This window comes from Onychomys torridus, chromosome 5 (assembly GCF_903995425.1).
Source record: "Onychomys torridus chromosome 5, mOncTor1.1, whole genome shotgun sequence".
NCBI lineage: Eukaryota > Metazoa > Chordata > Mammalia > Rodentia > Cricetidae > Onychomys > Onychomys torridus.
The window spans coordinates 72,357,968-72,380,827 of record NC_050447.1 but is presented as its reverse complement, the minus strand read 5'-3'; positions in this window follow the sequence as shown (position 1 = coordinate 72,380,827).

Sequence of the window (22,860 nt, the reverse complement as noted above, 5' to 3'; positions counted from 1 at the left end):
AAACTACCTCAAGTGAGTTATCATACCATAAATCTGGCCATTTCCAACTGGTTTTTACACTTTTCATATTTAAAAAAAAAAAGTAAGTTTAGTCTCAATATGTACTTGTTTCCTCTAAAGTTTTTGCCAAAATGAAACTGTCTGGTCCCACGGTGTCACTTAGTCTTTTTATGTCTTTTTTTTTTTTTTACACATTTTGTCTTTCATTATCAAATAAAAGTCTGTCTCCTGCTTTTAATAATCTGTTTATAAAGACATTTCCTTGAACAGCAGAGTCTGGTCCTTTCTTTTTCACCTCTCTAACTAAAACATTGCAACATGAGGAAACCATCAGTTAGTTCTTAGCAAATGGTACTTATTTTGATTTCCTTTTATATGGCAAGACAAATGGTGAAGAGGACAGAAATGTCCTGGTCCCTAAAATTAGATATAAACTCACTAATATTCAACCCACAGAATCTCTGGGTCTTCAGAAATGGCACCTAGTAATTTATTTCGACATAAATTAATTTGCATTCACTTTACAGCTCAACTTGCTAGGCTCATTTTTCAAAGGAAGTTATTGGTTCAAGATTGTTCATACCTCCCAGAATATTTTCATACTTTGTTGACTCTTTGAAGTTTGAATCAAGGACTAACTATCATAGCCTAACTCTATAGCTTAGTGGACGCATCATTTGGTCTACCATTTTGTGTTCTCCTTCATAGTCAGCTCAGCCTTCTTGTCAACACAGTTGTTGGGATATGAGGATTTGGGTTTCATTTTGTTGTGTCATCTTTTGCTTTGAATACAATGTCATGTGCTCTGTTAGTGAAATGATGATCAAGACATTAATAATTGGCAATCTGTGAAGATGGTTTATGGAGTAAGAGATTGTACTGCATAAACATGAGGACCTACATTTGAACCCCTAGAACTCATGTAAACAACAATAACAATAAAAATGAAGAGTATGGCCTCATGAGTGACCCAGCACTATATGGGACTGAGACAGGAAGATCTCTGCATCAGGTTCAATGGAGACCTTGTCTTAAATAAAGTACAGAATTATGGGCAAGACACTTGATATCTTCCTCTGGCTTCCATGCACGAGTACACATACACACATGTACAGACAAAAAACATACATATACACCAGACAGACTCTCTCTCTCACCCATACTCCCCCAACACACACACAAATGAATAATTGGGTTTGGAAGGAGAAAAGGTAAGGGAAATGGTATAATTATTTTATGATCTCAAAAATAAAAGAAATTAAAACTTGTATAAACCAGTGCTTTTAATCTTTTCTTATATCCTTGGGTATGAATGAAGTCATAAGTAATTGACACTGATGTGATAATAGTTTTGTTGGTAAAGGTTGCTTTAGATGAGAGCTTGAATTAATAAATAATGCCAAACAAACAACATAGTTAATGTATGTTTAATGAGTATCTATAAATATTATGATTGCTTGAGTGTTTAGAGGATAATTAAGATGTGATTTCTCAGGATGTTTAATTTCTAGTATAAAATAGATGAACCATTCATATATATTAGATATAGATATATTTAATGAATAAATGAATATATATATATATTGAACATCAGAATATGTGATAAAGCAGAGGATCAAATGAGATAACATATGTAGTATAGATAGTTTGCCTGGCAATTAGTAGGCACTGAAGAAACACTCCCTTCAGGACTCAAAGTGCCCACACCTAGCTGAGTCATGACTGAGAGTTGATGGCTGCTGGAGGAAGATGTCTATTTTCTTTAAAAAATGTGGTAGGGCAGCCATGCTTGAGTGGTAAGTGTAGTGAACACAGACGTGCATATGTGAGTGGCACAAATTGGGCTTAGGGGTTATTTTTGAAAAAGAGAGATGTGGTGTCGGGAGAAGGATAGGATGGGGAAGTGTGAATAGAAGTGACCTGGAGGAGTTAAGGGAGGAGTGTGAGGTAAATATGATCAAAATACATTTTATGCATGCATGAAATTCCAAAGAACTAATTAAAATATTGCACTTCTCAAAGCAAACAGCAATAATACTCCCTTACAAAGGTTAAGGATTAATATAGACACTAAACATTGTACTTCAGACACTTACCACCAAGCAGATGTTATATGGATCAGGATGCAGTTTGTGGATAAAAGTGATACCTTATGTAAAGTAATTTAAGGAATAAAAGCAGAACAGAGGCAGGAAAGTTGGCTTGCTGGTTAAGAGCACTTGCTGCTTTTACAGTAGATGCAGTTTGATTTCCAGCACACACATGGTGGCTCACAACCATCCATAACTCCAGTTTCAGGGATCTGACATCATCTTCTGAGCTCTGCAGGAACCAGGCATGCACATGGTGCACAAACGTACATGCAGGCAAACATGTTCACACATAAAATAAAAATAATTTAAACAAGAACAAAACCCCAGATATACCTACTAGGACAGCAATTCTATTTACAATACGATTTTTTTAAACAAAATACTTAGAAATAAACTTTACCAAATGGGCATACATACCTACACATACACATACATACATACATACACACACACACACACACACACACACACACACACACACACACACACACACAAACCTATCAAACACTGATGAGATTAAAGAATACACAAAACTGTTAGCAATTTTTGTTGTTAATAAAAGTTTCCATACCACTCAAACAATGTACAGTATCAATATGATTCCTACGAAAATCCCAGCAGTGTATTTCACAGAAAGAGAAAAGGCATCCTAAAATCATACAGAACCAAAGAAGATCCCCAATACAGAGTTCCCTCAAAGGAATAACTAAGCTAGAACAACTGTACTTCTGACTTTGAAACATATTTTTCAAATCTGTGGAAAGTCAAAGAATATAGTCCTAGCACAGAGGCTGACATGTAGACCAACAGAACTGAAGAGAGTTCAGAGTGAGCCCCAACATGTATCCCCAAACAAAGGTGCTAAGATTTCCAAGGAGGATGGACAACCTCTTCAAAGCTTTTCTTAGGAAATCTGAGTAACAAAAACCGAAGAAATGGGAAACTTATGCTCCCTGCAAACCACCAAGTGATGAGCAAACCTAAAACTGGAACCAGAAATGTACAGGAGAATGGGAGGGGAGTTGTGACACTGGCTTGGAAATGACTTCTTGTACATGACCCCCCTCCAAAAACAATAAACAACAACAACAAAAACTCAAGAGTCACAAGGGAAAAAAATAATCCAAAAGGATCACACTTTGTCTTTCTAGAAATGTCTTCCTAGAAAGAGAAACAATCAATCAATTGAAGAGGCAACCTAAAAATGAGGGGAAATGTTTATAAACATGTCTGCAGAAAAGTTAATATCCAGAAAAACATGAGTGTTCTACAGCACAATATCAACAACATAAAGCTAGTTTGTTTTTAAATAGACGAAAGATTCAAGTAGATATCATGTAAAAAAAAAATACATCACGTGATCACAGGGCATATGAAAAGATGTTCAGCATTACTAATTTTCATGAAACGTCAGAGCCACAGATCTCATCTCATACCTTCAGATGACTGTCACCCAAAGTGGCAAGTGCTGGAGAGGATGCAAGTATTGGAGATGCTGGCACACTGAAGGTGGACATGTAAAATGACAGTTACTTGGGACATGGACAGATTTTTTTTTTATTAAATATATTGATAGTTTGCTTAAGAGCCTATGTCTATGGACATAAAGGCAGCATTAATTAGACTCTGTAGTTTAAACTAATCTTAAAGAAATTTGGAAGGAGAATGTGGTAGGACATCTGGAAGGAGTTAAGTTGAACAGGGAGTAGTTGGTGGATACAGCCAAATACATTGTATACTTGTATAAAATTCTCAGAGAATAAATAAAAAGTATTTTAAAAATCAAAAATTTAAAAAATGGTACAAATCTTATGATATTGAAATAACTACAATAGAGCATGTGATCTGAGTATAAGTGTGGACAAAATTGAAATCAGTATCTTGAAGGGGCAACTGTACCCCATGTTCATCGTAGTAGCAAAGAAAGAAAATCAACCCAAATGCTTGTTGGTTGATAAATGGATTAAGAAGACAGTGTACACATGGTGGGATTTACTTGGCCTTTAGAAAAGAGGAAAATTCTCCCTCTTACAAGCATTTGAGAACATGTTGGACATTGTTTAGTGAGACAGGCAAGTCATGGAGCAACAAACACAGTTGGTTCCACTTGTTCAAGGAGGCTAAAATAAACTCACAGAAACAGATTGGAATGATGTGGCCAGGAAATGCAGGAACTGAAAATAGGGAGTTACTGCTTAGTGAGTGTAAAAAGAGCGACTCCCCACCAAAACGAGACAAAGAAAAAAGAACTGTCAGTGTTCCATCCACTGTACACACACACACACACACACACACACACACACACACACACACACAAACCACCAAAAAAAATATTTTAAATCAATATGCTTGAGATAAGGATATGCCAATTACCTCAAACTTTCCATTACATGTTAGACATATTGCAATGCCATAGAATATACAGAGAATGTGTAAAATTATTTATATCAATTAAAAAGTTTTAAATGAGATAAAAGGAAATATTGGGTCCTAATTTACTTATTTATCCATTAATAAATACAAAAAAAAAATCTTGTATTTATCTGTAGTTTGATGTAATTGCCCCCCTCCCATCCCAGCGCCAGGCAAAAGCTCTAGGTAGAAGTCCCTGATTCACCCTCTGCCCATGTCAGTAATCTCCATCCACTCAGGAGACAGTGCTGTCATTCAGACTGGAAAGAACTATTGCCTCGTCTCAATGTTGTTCAACTCAACAATAGAGCACCTCTGGGGAGGAAATGAATCATAATATGCGCCTGCTGAGGAACTGTTTGGGGTTCGAGAAGGAGGCCAACCGTGAAATGTCCTCTGATTGCTCAGCCCCATATGTGGTTTCTCTCTGGGAAATGATGTTGAGGTCACTGAGACAGGTTTTGCTCATAATGTTTTTATTGGGTGAACACAGTCATCACAGGGATGGTGTGTGTAACTTTCCTGGTGACTGACTAAATTTTCCAGCCTTTTCATTCATGCCTGGGAAAGCACAACTGGAAGTAAGAGCTGCTGGGAGGTACCTATTAACCCTGATAATGAGCAGATAAAATTCTTGTCACTTGCAGATGACACTCAATATGGCTATGGACTCATATTTCAGAGAATGTTTCCACATGAGGCTCATTCTAGCTGAAACAATACTTCATGACTGTTGACCTGAAGGACTAGCCAAGGTGTGCATTCTCCACAACAGATGTGAAGGTGGCCTCCCTCCATCCTGAGGGGTTCATAAAAGCAGATTTCTATCTGAGAAACTAATCTCTTCTGATGTATGACCATGCCTTGTTGTGGCAAGGGCATAGATGTCTCTCTCTGTCTACAGCTAGGTTATACAGTCTTGCTTATCCAGAGAGTTTTAGGAAACGGATTGATGTAGACCAATAAGTTTCATGGAATACTGATCTCTTAAAACTTCATTACAGCCTTTGTTATCCTGTCAGCACTGATAATGTTTGATAGAATTCACCATGATAGATTAGGGTAGCTTCAGAGGGAGTGAAAATAGAATTGATAAGGTGGATCATCAGTCAGTCATGGAAGATATGGACCCTTATTCAAATAAAATATCCTCACGTTATTAATGAAGGAATGACCTCCTCTTCCATGTTCTCCTTCTCTTCATTCCAGACCCCAGGAACACAGCAGAATACAAAATGGACCAGTTAGTGTTTTTTGTTGTTGCTGTTTATAAATTATTTTTTAAGTTAGCATACAAAACAATAGGGTTCATTATGGTGTTTCATATATATGTAATTATACCTTGTTCTTAACCATAGTGATTTTCCTGCCCAAATACCCTCTCCCTTTACCTTTCCCCCTTTCTTTTCCTTACTGAAAGAGTCTTTCATTCCTATTTTCATGTCATAGATACTCTCATTAGTCCATATTTTCCCTTCCCATAAGATATCTTTTATACCTCTCATGGACCCCTTTGTTCTGTATATACCTGCATTTATGATTTATGGCCTCTGTCTCTCTATGACTCTCTCTCTCTCTCTCTCTCTCTCTCTTTCTCTCTCTCTCTCTCTCTCACACACACACACACACACACACACACACACACACACACACACTCACACACATTTTATTCATAATATAAAAAAAACAACACCTCCTCTCCCAACAGGTTTTCGTTTTCTCAGGGTTATAGATAATTGTCATCTGTGAGGGATTAGTGATAAATTATAATACAATTGAGGGTTGAACAATAAAGTTTAGACTCAGGAATCTCTTTTGGAAAAGAAGAAAAGAAGATAGATAGGATAGGATAATAAGGTAGATTATTTTATCTACTAGTAAACTAATTTAGCAACTATCAGCTTTAGATAATTTGCATTTGTATGGATTCTTATATATTGAAACAAATGTAAAATTATTTTTCTATTCCTGTTTAAGATCATTTGTATATTGATACAATTCAACACTACATTTGTCATATTGCACATATGCTTCTACTTCTGTTTAAAATACTTTTGTATATTGATACAAATATAAAATAGTATTTGTCATACTGAATGTATATTCTTCTTCTGCTTAGGATATTTTGTATATTGATACAAATTAAGGATATTGTTGTCATATTACACTATACATTTCTACCTCTGATTAAGGTATTTTTGCATGTTGTCATTAATTCAAGGTCATTGTCCTTATACTGTACATCTGTTTACAGATTGTTTCATTTTACTATGCAAAGCCTTAGTCTTTAAGCTATATAGGTTGATAAGAGTTACAGATGAATAGTCACCATTGTTTGTCAAATTTATGAGATGAATAGAGATATGTTTCCAATGGGTAGGTAATCTTCAAATACTTCACAGACCTAGAGAATATGGCATTTAAATGTTTTAATAACTTGGAATTCTTTTGACATGAGACATGATTGCTCCTGGCAGCACTGTTCTGCTCCTGAGAGGATGTGGAGAATCGAAGACACTCCATGTGGAATTTGTCTTCTTCTTGGCAAAAATGGCCTGATGGGCAAAGAACTGCTCTTGCTTCGACTGCTAATGGTAAGTACACTGTCCATTCCAGAAGAGCAGGACACAAGGAAAAGTGACTGAACCTTTCCAAGACAGGGTAGGACAGTCTTTCAAATTCTCTTGCTTCTGAAAATGGTCTGTCCAAAAGTGGATGCACCAATGTTGCAGAGTAGCATTGGGTTATTGTCCAGGCAGCCAGCTGTCTCTGTCATTCCTTGCATGTTTCAGAAGTTGCTTGCTCATTCTTCCTGCTTATTCAGATAATGTTATTTTCATTCTCAGGTCTTTGATGGGGTTGAAGACCAGATAGCTATAGTTACAATCCTCTTGCATTTCAGCTAAAAGCATTTCAGGTACAAGATTTAGATTCTTCAGGATAGGACAGTTATTGGAGTAACCTCTGTAACTTGCCAATTACTTTTGGCCTGGATATTTATTGTATGTCTCCAGCTTGATGTTGTTCTTGTTGACTGTAGTTTCATTTTTGTTTATGTTATTACTTTTACTTTCTTCTGGACAATTCTTGATAATTGTTCTTATTGTATATAACTTTGTTTAAGGTTTGGAACTTTCTTATTTAGACAAAAAAGGGGAAATGTGAGAATTCACTCCATTTAACCAATGGATTTTGGGGTATCTGATTCAATGGGCATGTTTTTTTTCTGCATATGTGATAGCTTAAGAGGGGAGAAAGAGGAGTTGTGTTCTCTCTTAGGTATCAAGGACTGGGGTCAGGCAGCATGGAGCAGCTTGTAGTTGGTTCCCATCACCCCTGGGCAGAATGGAGGACAACAGCTGGATAAATGGTAGTATTTATTTCATTCTGTATCTGTGAGTGTGTTATCCCCATTTTAGTTCTTAAAAATTCCTGAGATCCTTTAACAGATTCTTGTGGGATCACAAAACAATATAGATAGATAGATGATAGATGATAGATAGATAGATAGATAGATAGATAGATGATAGATAGTCTTCATAGCAAAGCAAACATTTGTCTTTCTGTCAGGTTTACTTGTTTATTTTGCTTAACATAATTTCCAATTACATTCATTTTTTTGCAAGTGAGATGACATCTTTAGAAACAGGTAAAATTATTTTCCCCATGTTACACATGAAACAAAGAAATGAAAAGGACAATCTAAGCTGTGAGTGTTGCATGCTCATGCAAACACTTGTTTCTTTGAGCAACAAATATTAGAAAACAGAATCCAAAAGAAATAGTCTCTATTATACAATAGAATAGAAAGAATGGCTCTGTCCTTTGCCACCTTTTCATATTGGAAGCATTCAAGATAATAAAGAGGACAATTTCAGGAACACCTGAGGAGTCTCTTGTGTTTTGCAAATGCTTTCGCATCTGCACTTTGGAGAGAAAGCTTCTTGAGTTGTGGTCTCACTATGTAGCCTTGACTGGCCTGGAACACCTTACATAAACTCATAGAGATAGGATCTGTAGTATCAATTGCTTCCTATGTGAAATATTAGTGATTCTTATTCTTTATGAACTTTGCTTTTATAAAACTGAGAGACATTCTTATGCCTAAGAATTAAACTCATCAATGAAATAAGTTGTAGGTTTGGGAGTATGGTCATCACGTATATATTTTTAGATATAGAGTGAAATAATAGCTTAGAACATGATTCTAGACCTAGTTGATTAAAGCATTGAATTCAACCAATGGTTACTGAATATGTATGGACAAGGTACTCTGGAGAATAAAAGGAATAGATAAGATCCATTCTCAACTCATCTCTGACTGACAAGTACCAAAATATCTTTAAATATAACAAGTGTCTGAGAAGGTTAAAAAACAAAGTCCTTTCAGAACACCAAATGAAGAAACTGTATCATCCCTGGGAACATCCAGCAGTGTTTATGAAAAAGTGGCAATCGTGTTGAGCCTTGAAGCAAGGTTGTTTTTGTTGGGTGGAGAGAAAGCGTGTTCCACAGGAGGAGAGCACTGCGGTGTGTTTAGTTGGGTTACTGGGATGGAAAATTGTAGAATAAGAGTAATGAGAGATGTAACCAAGAAGTACATTATTACTACCGAGCAGAAACTGTACTGGAGTTCATTAAGCACTTTGACCTATATAATACAAGCAGCGAAGAGTCACTGGAAATTATTCAGTGAAGGAGGGACAGGATCAAAGCTGTAACTCATATACAGTATAAAACTGCAAGGCAGGAGAGAGAGAGAGACCTTAAAACAGAGACAAGGGAAGAGACTACATATTATGACATCATGGACATTAAATGAGACTAAACTAAGTAATGATAATACAAAGGGTGGTCGGGAGCCAAGGTAGCCTACAGGGTCAAATGCATTTATCCCTGTTTAATGTACAATCATGCATCATTGTCAGTGAATATTTACCAAGTAGCCACTATGGGGAAAACAATCCAGTAAAGAGTACAGATGTGATCACATGGAGCTTTGTGTTCTTTGCTCCTAGGAGTCCCCAGTATAGGAAGGGACAGAAGCAACTGGATGTATTGCACCAATAACTGTGACACTTGATCTTGGTTGTCAACTTGATTACATTGAGATGTACCTCTGAGATTTGTAGAACACACCCCTGAGTATGTCAGTGAGGGCATTTCCAGAGGTGATTCCCTCATGAGGGCTCAACCTAAGAATTCGGTTAATCTGTCAATGAATTCTAAATCTCACTAGAATGCTGGGAAGAATTTTGGAAAATGGGAATTAGTGGGAGGGCACAGGCTGTGAAGACATGCTTTGAGTGGTATATCTCATTCCCAGCCCCTTCCTGTTGATCCTCTCAGCTTCCTGGCAGTATTTGATGAACCATGATCTTCTCCCATGCCCTTCTGCCATGGCATGTCCTCCCTACAATGAGCCTAAAAACAACATTGCCAGCCTAACTAGCCAGGATTCAAACACCCAAAATCATGAGGCAAAGCCAAGCTTTCTCATTTTAAACTGTTCCTCTCAGGTATTTGCCATAGAAACAAAAGAAACCTGATTGACATGATAACCATGCATATAAGGATATAACAATGCTATACCTAGAGAATAATGCTTCAGAAAGATGAAAGAGCATGTGGAGGGGTCAGAGGTGAGACAGGGCAGGCTTGGTACATTGGAGGAAGCAGCATTTTTTGGAGTAGCAGAAGCCTGGGGCAGAAGGCAGCTAGAAGCTATTGTGAGATGCAGCCTGTTCACATAAAAAACTAAATCATATTTTTAAATTCTTCAATGATTTAAATCTGTGTACCACAAACGAAGTACTTTGGCTCAAAGCAAATGACCTCTTTTTCTTTTAGTTGTCAAAGATTAAGTACATTTTCTTCATTTTTGGAACAATTCACTCAACTGCATGTTTTTCCATGAAAGAGCTTTAGGATGGACAGAAGTAAAGAATACAGGACTGGGAGACATATCAGTGGTTAAGAATAGGTATTGCTTTTACAGAGGACCCAAGTTCAGTTCCCAGCATCCATTCCAGGCAGCTGAGAACTACCTGTAACTACAGCTCCAGGGGATATAAGGCATGTACTCACATACATGCATGAGAACACACACACACACACACACACACACACACACACACACACACACACATATGAATAAGAATAAATAAACCTTTTTAAAAGAAAGAAATACAACTGTGGTAATAATAAAGTGATATTAATGGAATATGGTGTCATGAGAAACAGTGCTTAACAAGCTGTGGGGCTCAGATTACTCACTCATGGGTATGAAGCAGAATAAGGGATGTGATTCCAGTCACCTAAGCTGTCTCACTGTTCTAGTGATGTGTCTGCCACATTCAGGACACCATTGTAAAACCTCAAAACTATTTAATAACCACAGGAAATTCCACTAGACAACGCTGGTCTATAGTAAACACTGATCTGGAAATCTCCTTCCCCCTGACTTACAATCTCACCTTTGAACTTTATTTTATAATTGTGTCTTAATCATGAATTATATCATACCCGGAAAAGACTGCAGGCTACTTTATATGTTCAGTTAAGTTGTTTTAATAAGAAGAATAACATTTCCCTTCTTAAGAAATACAAAGCAAATAAACCTTTAGAGTAGCCTGTATGGGCCTCCTAACTATATGTCCACACACTCCCTTCTGAAATAAACAGTATTCCATTTTACTCATTCTGTTTCTCTGCGATGTTATGTCTTAAGTGTATTATTTAAGTATTTTGCTATTTTTTCCTTGCTTCTGAACTCTGATAGATGTAAACACTTCTGTTTATTTCTTTCTCTTAACATAAGATTCAAGCATGATCCTGAAAGTTCAAGTTTGATTCACTTTTAACTTGTGCATAGTATTTCTTTGCTTAAGTAGTCTATATCATATTTACTCAGGCTTCTCACCTAAAGTTGTTTTCATTTTTGCTTTGCTATTATAAACCATGTTGTTATGAGCTGCTGGGCTACATTTCCCCATTAATCTCTCTCATGGCCAAACATCTAGGCACTAACAGCCAATTTGCTCCAGTCCTATCATTTCAGGGACATTTGTTTAAGCAAATAGCCCTAGAAAGATGGAGACAGTCACTTGCTTATGAGTTAATTTATTTGCATTCTCCAATAATAAAAACAGAGGCATCCTCCTCTCAAAGGCATCCCAGAGTAATAAAGATTTTAAAAAAATCTTCATCTTCTCCCTAGAGATCTCTGCTCACATCCTTGCTTAATATCATCATGCCACTCCCAAGAAGAGACCACGGGCAAGTTTTCCAGAAGCCTTCACATAAACTCAGCATCTTCTACCTGGTTCCTCTCTATAATGCATTTTCATTGCTTGGGCAGCCAATAGACAGAATGAATACTCATTACACTAGGATAAAGACTCTGGAGCTATAATGCTACTCAGTCTGATGCTTCTGCTGTGAATACTGAATGTTAGCTGCTTATCCCATGAAAAACTGTGTCTTTCTGCCTATACCTGGGGGACCTCTAACTAATCTGCCAGGCTACAATTGGAATGTAAAATCTGATGGGTTTACATAAGACTTCCTACTCTCTTGAACACTTTCTGTCTTAATTAATTTTTAACTGCTGTGAAGAAACACCATGACCAAAGCAACTTACAAAAGAAAGCATTAAATTTGGGACTAGTAGTTCCAGAGAGGGAGTCCACGACCATCATGATGCCAGCAGGTAGGCAGGCAAGCATGATACTGGAGAAGTACCAGGGACTTTGTATGTTGAAACAACAACCAGGAGGCAAAAAGAGAGAAAGACTTAACTGGACCTGCCATGGGCTTTTGAAACCTCAAAGCCCACCCCTAGTGTCGCACCTCTTCCAACAAGGCCACACCTCCAAATCCTTTCCAACAGTTCCACAAACTGGGAACCAAGCTTTCAAACTGATGAGCCTGTGGAAGATTCTCATTCAAACCGACACATTTTGTTCAAAAATTTCTCAGGAGATACATCTAAAATCAGAGTCATCAACCCTTAACTTTTTAGATAATGCCACATTATTCTTCAAAGTGGTAAAGAAAGCCAGCTCTCATTCCAGTTCAACATTAGAGGTTTGGGTTTATCAATAATAGATGCTTTCAGTTTATTAAATCATTATCAGACATTGTCTTTTGGAAGGGTGAGTTATTGTGGCTTTTCTACATAATTCCTTAATCAAATATAACCAAGCAGTTTTCCTCTATATTGTGGCCACCATGTGTCTTCTTAGAAGCAAACCCAGTTTGTGATTAAGTTCCGTGGGTCTGCTGGGTTGACCATGTTTGTCTGATTTGTTTCTCATTTCTAACCAAGATGTGAGATAAGAATATCTTCCTTTGGCTTCATGCTTTAATTTTCTTATCATGGCTTTTGATAATTAGATATTCACCTTTAATTCAATAAAACTTAGTGGGTTCTTCACATCATTTTTCTTTTAGGATCTTAAATCTTAGTTAGAGCATTATCTCCTACTCCCTGGGTTATAATTTTTTTGTATTGTGACTTAAATATAAAATTTTGTATTTAACAATCAATTTTGAGCTATCCAGATTTATTTCTATGTCTGGGATGGGCTAAAATAGGCTTTAGTTTTTCCCATACGCACTAGGGTTTGTAAGACTGGTCATTCTTTCTCTTACTCACTACAGTGCCAGTTCAGTCAGTGATCAGGCTTCAAATGAATACAAGTTCCCAGGCCACGGGTTCTGCTACTGCATTTGTCATCTCTGCCTTAATGCTGATCACTGAGCATTATCGTCACCACGAAACTGCTGAGCCACTACACTAAGGCTTCTTATGTGCCAGCTTTCAATCCTCAGTTCTTCAAATATGTTGCCTTTCCAAAGACATTTTAGAATCCGCTTGTCAAGTTGCACGAAGCAAAGCCACTCTCTTAATTAGATTCTAACTAGAAATGTAACTAGCCATACATCAATTTGGAAAGAAATGTCTTATGCATGATATTGAGTATTTCAAGCCATAAGCATCTTCTCTCTGCCTCTTAGATCTCATCACACCAACATCTTATGCATCATTTGTTGGATTTATGCCCATGCATTTGTATTTTTATGTTGTTGATGCTATAGTAAAAGACAACATTTTTAAATTGAATTTTCTAATTGGTTGTTTATGGAGAGTACAAATATATTGAATTTTGATATATTCATAGTTCTGGACTTAATATTCATAATAATTTGTCAATTACTAAAGAGAGTGTTGAATGGTAGTAATAATAGGAACTAAGAAAAAGGAAGGGTAAGGGAAGGCTTGTCAATGGGTACACTAAATTACAGCTAGCTAGGAGCCGAATAGTATGGCATGATATTAATGGTAAGATGACTGAGATGACATTAGTGTCCTGTACATAATGTATATTACAAAAAGCTAGAAGAAGGGGTCAAAAACTTTTAATTAAAATATTAGAAGTCAGGTATGATTGTAAGATTTTTGAATTGATAAACAAGAAGAGTAGTCATTTACTAACATGGTAAAGGTTAAGGAAGGAATAATGATTTTCAGGAGGTGAATACAGAATTGAGACTTGACATAATCAAAGGGAAAACATAATAATTTGAAGATTTTGAAACTCACTAGTGCAAACATATACACATGCATTGCAAATTAGAGTTGTGTGCTTCATAATAATCATCTTAAGAGATCTCTAATCTTCCAATAATGTTGACATTTCAAATTAACAAGGTGACTTCTAGGTAGAGGATAGTATCAACATGCTCTTCATCACTGTCTCTGACACAGCAAACCTCTGGTCTGTGAGGATGAGTTTCATTTTTAAAAATTCAAAACCTTACATAATATTGGGTATCTTGACAATGATAGTTGATAAAATTAGGAAAACATTGCGTGGGCTAAAATTAGTATATTCCTAATCTAGCAGTCCTCTTTCAAGATGTCCACACTGGCTCCTGCAGATGTCCACACATGTGATCCAGTTGTAATTGATTGATGATGAGAATCCTTACAGCCTGATTGGTGACCCTGGCTGGAGGGAGTCCACATCACACTCAATCCATCTGAATGAGTAATACTGACTCAGGAGAAGGATTCCTCACAATTGCTAATCTGTCTTGCCCCTTTGTTTATCCACTGGGGCTCGGGTCCAGTCCTTCTGAGGATCAGCCTGTCAGGGGTACTGACTTTGAATGACAAAGCCTTCACATAACCTTCAGGCAAAGCCTTGGTTCAGGCCTCTCGCAGGGAATCCCTCAGCAGCTATAAATGTCTCATATTCATTTTTCACTGGGTAACAGTTTGGCTCTCAGTCCTGACAGGAGACCTCCCCAATCTGTGTCATACTTGAAATACTCCCTGTCTGCTTCCTGACCACCTTTAAGGAAAAACAATTAGGTTGTTCTCTTCTTTGTTTTTGGTTTTGGTGTTTTTCACTCACTTACATCCTTTTCACTTTAAACCTTCTAGGTGAAGTCATCCATTATAAATAACTCCTAATTATTTCCACATCCACTTTAATATGATTTTTCATGAAGTTAGCCATCTATAACAAAGTATTTATTTTGGCTTTGGGATCACTATTAGTAACATTTTATCACCGAGGTGTGATTATAGAAATTGTGATAAAGTATTTATTTTCCATTTAAATATTTATATTTTGAGGGAAATATGGATTTTTGCACAAGGCTATAGCATGGAAATATTATGTTATATGCTGTCTGACACTGCACCACAAAGATCAATTGTCTGTGGAGCATTGTGATTGTATTCAACTTAACCAGTTGTAATTCTACTTTTCCATGAAAAGCCATGACTCTGAGTTGGCTTAAGAAATACTTGGCTAAATATCCTGCAAGTGACCAAAATCACACAGAGAATATAATTTTAAAATAAATTCAAAATACTCTCCATATTAAATTATGATTAATTCATGTACATCTGTTTTAATTTTAGTATTCCTGCTATATAAAGTAGAAAAACAAAACAAGTCATATGATTGGCCCATGTCTAGCTTTCTAAACAATCATAACATTTGTTGTTCAGAAGTTTCCTCAAAGATTAAAATAGTCCATCCTGCAGGGACTCTCATTCAGACAGGAAGTAAACAACTCAAAAGAGATTCAGGAAGTCCCTGAAACTCACCAGATTCTTTAAGTCCCTCCTTCTCTAAGAGTGTATAAACAGTAATACCTGCTGAGTCGCACTCTCTGACCAGCAGAATTGCCTAGAAGAGGCTCAGACCAGCTGAGCCATCTGGAAATGACACCAGTGGAGATACCTGCAGATTGTATGATATGCTCTAGGTTTCTAGCTTTTGTGAGATGTTACCCATGATGTGGTGGTGGGCTTGGGTGATTTAGTTGTCTTTATGTGAAGGGTCCCTTAAGTAGTCTTTCACCCATATTTCTATAAGTAACCCCAAATAAAACTCATTGGTTCACCAAGTTGGACTTTGCTGGTATCTGAACTTTGCTGTATCTTCAGTGTATATCTTCCAAGAAACAGTGACAATTATTATTCACAATAGCTGTATTAATTTGTTTATTTTAGCATTTATTTTTATTTATTTTGCCATTTTTATAAAAATAATTCTAACTAGACTGAGATGATGTTTCATAATTATGACTTGTATTTTCTTGATGATTAGTGATACAGAATTTATTTTTTTGCCCATAGGTAATAAAACCCATCCAAAAATTCATATGTAATATCAAAGAATTGAGCAATAACAGTCAAAACAATATTGCAAGCAACAAAGGTAGCAATTTCATACCTCCTCATTTCAAAACTTATTACAGAAATAAATTCCTCAGAGCAGTGTGGAGTTGGCATAAAGATAAACAGAGACTGCAAGACTAGACTAGCAAGCTCAGAAGTAAAAATGTTACATATATAGTCAAACAATTATTTACACATATACTAAGAGCAAGGATGTGCCAAGGACACTCTTAACAAATGGTGCTAAAGAAATTTGATATCTACAGGCAAAAGAATAAGGATGGAGTTTTAGCTAGATGGTAAAAATCAGTTAAGTGTGAATGAAACACTTAATTGGGAGACCTAAGCCTAGCATAATCTTGGATGAAAAAAAAAAAAAAAAACATTGAATTTGAGTGTGATTTCTTAAATGTGGCAACTTGAAGTTAATTATCACTAATTGTCAGGAAAATACAAATCATAAATATGAAACATCATCTCATGCTAGTTAGAATCATTTTATAAAAACAGCAAAAATAAATGTTAAAACTAAAACACACACACTGCAAAAAGACAAATTTTAAATTTATATATCAAAAGATGGTATCAAGATGTATGAAATTATCAAAGGACATAAAAAAGATGGGAAGAAAGTATCAGCAGAGTAAAAGGGCAACCCACAGAATGGAAAAAATACTTAGAAATCAAATACTAAACAGCATTTCATACTTGAATGAAAATTCTTCAAACTCAACAACTAGAATATAATCACATCAAAATGGGCAAAGAATAGAATAACTATCTGTCCAAAGGAAACACCCTAATTCAGTAAGTATTTGAGAAGAGCTTGGTCTCACTGATATCACTGGGAAACATTTAAACTACAAAAATATAGCATGCCATAGCCATTGGGAAGACACTGGACTAGTTTCATTCCCTATAAAAAGTAGTCATTACACAGGATGAAAGATAAGGCTCCAGTTTAATTTTTTTTTACATGTAACTATCCAGTTTGGCCAACATCACTTGTTGAAGATGCTGTCTTTTCTTTAATGTGTGTTGCTTGGCTCTTAATCAAAATTCTGATGACTATAGTAGTGTTGGTCTGTATGTGGGCCTTCAATCCTATGCCATTGATCAATACGTCTGTCTTCATATCAGTACAATGCTGCTTTGATTACTATAGATCTGTAGTATAAGTTGAAATCTGGGATGGGGACATCTCCAGCAGAGAAGGGCTACAGGGAACCTATTTTCTAGACACAGCAAGGTAGTTGGATGTATGAACTAACAATAGTTGTGACAAAATACTTAATACCTGTAAAAGATCAAGGCTGATAATATCCCAGCGTGGAGATTGGAGGTAGGCAAGAAGCCCCACCCCTAGCTGAATAGGTATTGGCAATAAATAGTTGCTGAAAGAGGTAGAATTGGCTTTCTTTAAGAGTATAGCCCCCGGTAGTGGAAGGCCACACATCTAAGAGTATATGGGCAGTCCCAGTTGGACTTACAGCTTTTTAAAACAAATGAAGACACAAAGTTGGGTGGATTGGGAAAGGGGTAGGGGGTATGGGTGAAATTGAAATAAGGGATGACTATGATCAAAACATATTGTATGAAATTTTCAAAGCACTAATAAAATGAGGGGAAAATCCTTATATTAAGTAACAGTGAAAATTTTGCCTATGTCAATAACTTTTCACTGAATAAGAAATAAAATTTAGCACCAATGTCAATACAGCAGTAATCAGAGTTCTAATTAAATTCATGACTGGCTGAATTAGATGGCCTTTGGAAGCTTTAGAGAGTTTCCATTGAGACAGTAACTTTCCACATTTCTCTGATGTCCCTTGTCTTTACAATTACCTTAGGACTGACTGAAAATAATTTCAGGTAGGCTTTCATCATCCATGCTGTCATATCCAGCACCAAGGTTCCAGGGTGATTATCTTAAAAGTTATGCAAAATGATAAAATAGTTGTTGAACTAAAGCCAATTTAAAAACAAAATACCCAAAGGAGAGGAAAAAAAAAAGGTCACAAGTGATGGACAGGGTTTATCTTAGAGTATTCAACTGACCTTTCAAAACAATGTCTAAACACAGTAGCAAATCCAAAGTATTTAAAAGATTACTAGCTTCTTTTGATCAGCAGCAATATTAATTTTAAGCCTGTCGGCATTTCTAATAACTATAGTTTGCAAATGTCATAGTTACAAGAGCTAGGAACTTAAGGTCGAGGACTTAAATGATGCCTATGTAAAACTGTATCTGTTAGACTTCCATCACATGACTAAACACTTGGCAGGAGAAATTTAAAGAAAGAAGGATTGATTTTGCTGCCAGTCCAGTGGATTAAGACTACATCTTGGTGGGGAGGCTCAGTCCATGATGGGAGGAGTGTGCAGCAGCTGCCTCTTACATGGCGACAGCCAAGCAGCAGAGTTCAGACCAGAGGTGGGTCTTTGCTATAAGCCTCAAAATCTAGCTCCCATTGTCATCCTTGTCCTTGGGCTAAGCCTCACCTCCTAAAGCTTCCACAACCTCACAAAACTGTCAGAATCTGAGGGCCATGTGAGCCTATGGCAGATATTTTATATCGAAACTATAAAAAAATAATTTTACATATTATTACAATTTGGTCACTTTATAATGAGTTGAAACCTATGTCATTACACTAAGAAGAAGAAGAAGAAGAAGAAGAAGAAGAAGAAGAAGAAGAAGAAGAAGAAGAAGAAGAAGAAGAAGAGGAAGGTATTCCCCCCCCAATAAAAGTAGAAACTTTGCTTTCCAATGTACATAAACTTCAGAATATTGCCTGATGCAAGCAGAAATTAGACATAGAGTAGGTAGCCCACAGAACTGCTAGGAAGTAGGGGTTAGGTTTGGATCTATGCAGACAGGAACGGTACTGACATGTTTAGTGAGGACATTGATGTTCTATTCCCACAACCCTCAGAGCCAAATGCTCTATCTGACCAGTACACCACTACCTATTTCAATTCCTGTAGGTCTCCCATTCCCAAGATAAATTGCAGAGGCATATGAATAGAGTAGCCCAGGTTAAATGTTCAAAACCTAGCAACAAAGGAGTCTAGAAATGGAAGGCCCTGAATGTGTAGCTTTCCTAACAACAGAGGAGCAGTTTCTTCTACCAAGACTCACAACAGAAGGATTTGAGGTGTGAAATTGACAAAAAGGATGACAAATATCCACTCTGGAAGGATTCTGAAAGAACTATGACAAGATATCTCAATACAATCACAGTGGCCTGTGGATTACACTATATTTTCACTTGTTTCAACTACTAAATGTAAAGTCTTTGAATCCAGTACATGGGTTTTAATCATACTTGAGTCTTTTGTGTGCTTGGATGAAAAGTGATGTCAGCAACTGTTTGTTGAGTGAATAAATGAGTTATTCAAAGAAAAAAATATGACTAACTCATTTCACAGTAACAATAAGTGAGGGTAAATTTGTGATATATTATTAACTATTAGTTAGAAGGATACTAGGTATCTGTTGGAAGGATTAACACATCTTGGATAGCTTAATGATATATCAATTTCTCAACCAGTTTCTCACACCTGTTTTTTTTTTTTCAAATCAGAGCATCTGTTCTGAATCTAAAGGCATTATTAAGTATTGATGTTGATTAACTATATCTCCTGGAATAAGATGGAAACTCAGCTATTTAAACATGGAGAAGAATCAGTAAGATAAGGTCCTCTCAAAGCAGGAATCATCAGGGAAACCACATGGATCTTTCATTTCAAACGGCAGCAACTGCCTCTTGTTCTTCCTTTGCAGTGATCTGTTCTAGTTTGTGTCAGAGTTGACTCTTGGAGAAAAGACGATGACTGACCAAAAAAATAAATAAATAAAAAAGATGCATTGCACATGCAAGCCAAGAATTCAGATTAGAATGTAACTAACAGGCTCCATTCCCTTCAAAAGAAAACTTGGGGCATAGAAACTGAACTTTTGGAGAATGAGCAACACCAAAATCCAGGATTTTGTAAATTCATCTCAGAAAATTTTCTGCCTGTGATGTTTAGGTGTTTTCAAATACTTCGTTATCCAACATGAGAGAAACTGAAAATGAGTATTCAGTGGAGCCTTCTGGGTCATCTTCAGGGACATTGAGAAGGGTTTCTATTCATTTCTCAAAGGTTTTGGAGAGAAGATACATAATTCATTGAACAAAGCAATTTGCAAACCATATTTGCTTAAACCTGTAGAATTTTAGGCATGAGTGTAGAAATGTTTCCAATTCTGCAAAGTGTGTTTGCTTTAAATTCTGGCTGCAGCTGAAATACAGGTTAAATGAATGCTGTTGAGGAAATACAACTACCTCCACAGTCCACACAGCCAAAACAGTGAACCAAGCTCTAAGAAGAGGTAGCCTTGGGAAAAGCATTTAATTTAAAATACACTCTACTGGGCCGTCTTTCACAGCTCTTTGGTGGCTCAGAAGAGCAGCCCAAAAATATCAGAAATAAAGCAGAGAACAGCTTGTACTTCCCATCTCATCCTATGCTTTCCTCATTTTGTAGGACAAAGCGTTGTTACTTACCCCAGATTGATCTCATATGACTTCATAATTTTCTTCATGACCAACAGGAAGCAGGAGCTTGGGAGTATGTTCTGTGGGATTGCCGATGAGTGAGGAGACTGTTTATGGTTCTGTGCAGGAAGAAAAGTTTAGGTCAGCAGCCTTAAAACTCTGACTCAGCCATGGACATAAGGTATCTCTGAATGGCAAGAAAGCGGGGAAGGAAGATGTAGGCAGGGGTGAAACTAGCAGCTGGTTGTTTATTGGCATAAAGTTGAAATGAAAGTAAGGCTCAAGGATGCTTTCTCTGGGTCCTCTCTACGTGTTCCCACTTCAGCTTTCCCTTTTCCCATAATAGAATACTAGGTCTGGGGAATCTTTCAGCCAGTACAAGAGGAAACAGGAAGATAAGCAAAGGCTCTAAGGAAGTTAAGTTCTTCCAAAGCTTGTTGTAAAAGAAAATTGACAGGGGTAGTTGCAATGAAGCACATGGAAGCAGGGGAAAGATCTCTTTGTGACAAAGAGAAAGGGACTAAAGTGATGCTCGGTGGTCAAGAACACTTGCTCTTCTTGCACAGGACCCACGGTCAGTTCCCAGCATCCTCAGCTGCCTGTTATTCTACTTCTAGTACAGAGGTCACCATCTCTGCCTCAACTGCTGCCAATTCTTGGAGGCTTGCTCTCTCACTGGGAACTGGAACAGTTTTATTGCCAGACACCTCTAACCAAAATAGGACTGAACAACAGCAGACATATTTCCTTACTTCCAAAAAAGATGTATTTATTTTTATTTTATGCATATGGCTGTTTTGCCTGCATGTGTGCCTATGTACCACATACAGGCAGCAGCCGAAGAGGCCAGTGGGCACCAGGTCCCCTGAAATTGTAGTTACTTGTGGTTGTTAGCCACCATGTAGATGCAGAGAACCTTCTGCAAAGACAGTAAATGCTCTTAACCACTGGGATATCTCTCCAATCCCAACAGCTGACATGTTTCTAAATGTATACTCAAAGGTTGCATAGTGTTACATAATACTAGCAATTGATAATTCACGGAACCACCCATATGAACATTTGGGCCAATATTTCATTATTTTAGCACAAAGACATTTTAAATGTGTTCTTCTTTTTTTTATCAACCTGAATATTTGGACATTTAGTTTTTAAAAGACTTTTCCTGTCATGAATGCAATAAATTTGTTTTACTCTTTGTCTTCCAAGTATAATTATGGTCCTTAAGAACTTTACTATATGAGTTGAACACCAGCTCCATTCCTGGGTATCATCTCAATACAGAAAATAAAATCTGATAGTGAGCTTTGGGCTCCTAACACCGCCATAGCTGACTTTATCTTCTATAATGTAGTTTTTATGAGTTGACTCTTTGCATTTTTGATATGCATCTCTATAAACAATAAAGAATAATAAATGAAGCACATTAGAACAGAAAAGGCCAGAATTGGTATTATTAAAGGGAAAAAAATTCTCGATTAGGAGGACTGATAGGGAGGAAAGAGGTCCCAACTCAAAGGCAGCCACACAAAGATAAGGATCATATTACATGTCCACAGGGCATTTCTCTAACTTTTCTTATTTCTTTCTAATTTTCCTGCCTCAGCTTTCTGAGTAGTTAAGATTGCAGGCTAGCATCATGAGGCAGAGCATGATAAGTGAGTTATAAAGACAACTACAAATAGTTTTAATGGAGAGGGGTATCTGAGAACATAATCAAGGAGATTTTTCTATACTGATCATGCTACAGGATACAGCTAAAGGTTTCTGAGGTCAAACAAGATCACAATTTGCCAATAATTCATATGACATCTTTGAAATACTCTATTTACTATTTTCTCATTTAGCTTCTTCCTGTTGAAAACTAAACATTGAATTAGTCCAAGTGCTTCATTTTAAAACTACATTGTAGAACTTAGTTTAAAGGTAAATTTACTTTGAAAGAGGTAAACTTGTTCATTTGTACAGACATTTGAGGAGGGTCTAAACGTACTGTCACCAAGGATTGTATTACAAATCATGAGCTGATAGAAAAACAGATGTGTCATCCAAAAGTTAAACCTAATTATGTTTCCATCACAAGATGTGGGAGGCAACATGGCATAGG